Below are 1,180 nucleotides of genomic sequence, written 5' to 3' on the forward strand. Positions count from 1 at the left end.
ATATGGTTTATCTTGGGTTAAGTTGTCAAGTTTTGACTTGAAATTTAATGGTACAGATGAGACAAGTATGCAATGATATTCGATATCATAGTCTCATAAAAGATCTAAGAGTCATATTGGATATGATTGACATTAGATGTCTACCTAAATAGCATAAGACTGAGTGTAAAAACTTGTTCTTATGTGAAATACGGATCTTAGTCCCATATAGAAAATTATTGTAGGGTTAATTTTCTTTATGGGAATATAGCTCATCTTTGCATCTATGTTGTCACTGTTTGATGATGGACTAGTTGGTAGTGGATCATAGATAGATTGACACTGATTGATGATGGACTAGCTGGTAGTAGATCATTGATAGAATCTGCATGTAGATGTGTTTTCGTTCTGTTTTGTCTTTTTCTGTAGGACATAGCGTTAACCGGTATTGTACCGAAGTTGACGATGCGATCTATCCTTATGAAGGATAAGACTCTAACCATGGCTTCTAGATCGATCATTGATGCTTATCGGAAGCATGTGGATGATGATCCGGACAAGTCTAGCTTGACGTTTGGAAACATGACCTCACAATTGCGTAAGCGATTAGAGGACATGAACGATTCTTTGATAGTTGATCAGTTGAATGCGTCATTCCAAAAGAAAGCTGAGAGCCACGAAAAGAGTGAAATGGTAGTTGTTAGAAAGAATTCCAGCAATAGGAAGCGTTCCAAGAGCAAGGGCAAGTGGAAAGTGACAAGCGTTGTCATTGAACCTAAGCCTAAGTCCAAAAAGGAAGAGTGTTATTTCTGTCATGCCGTTGGGCATTGGAACAGAAATTGTACACTATACCTGGAAGATCAGGAGAAGAAGAAGCTTAAAGAAGCTTCAACTTCTGGTGTCTTCGTTATAGAGGCCAATTTGTTTACTTCTACGTCATGGGTATTAGATACCGGAAGCACCTCGCATATTTGTGGAAATATGCAAGGGTTGCAAGGAAGTAGACAATTGACAAAAGGAGAAGTAGATCTCCACGTTGGGAATGGAGCAAAAGTTGCTGCATTAGCCATCGGGACTTACGATCTGACTTTACCTTCTGGACTTGTATTAGAGTTGCATGATTGTTATTTTGTTCATGCTATAAGTAAGAACATTATATCGATTTCATACTTAGACTCGGATGGTTTCAGATTTGTTATTG

This window comes from Tarenaya hassleriana, unplaced genomic scaffold (genome assembly GCF_000463585.1).
Source record: "Tarenaya hassleriana unplaced genomic scaffold, ASM46358v1 Cleome3, whole genome shotgun sequence".
Taxonomy (NCBI): domain Eukaryota; kingdom Viridiplantae; phylum Streptophyta; class Magnoliopsida; order Brassicales; family Cleomaceae; genus Tarenaya; species Tarenaya hassleriana.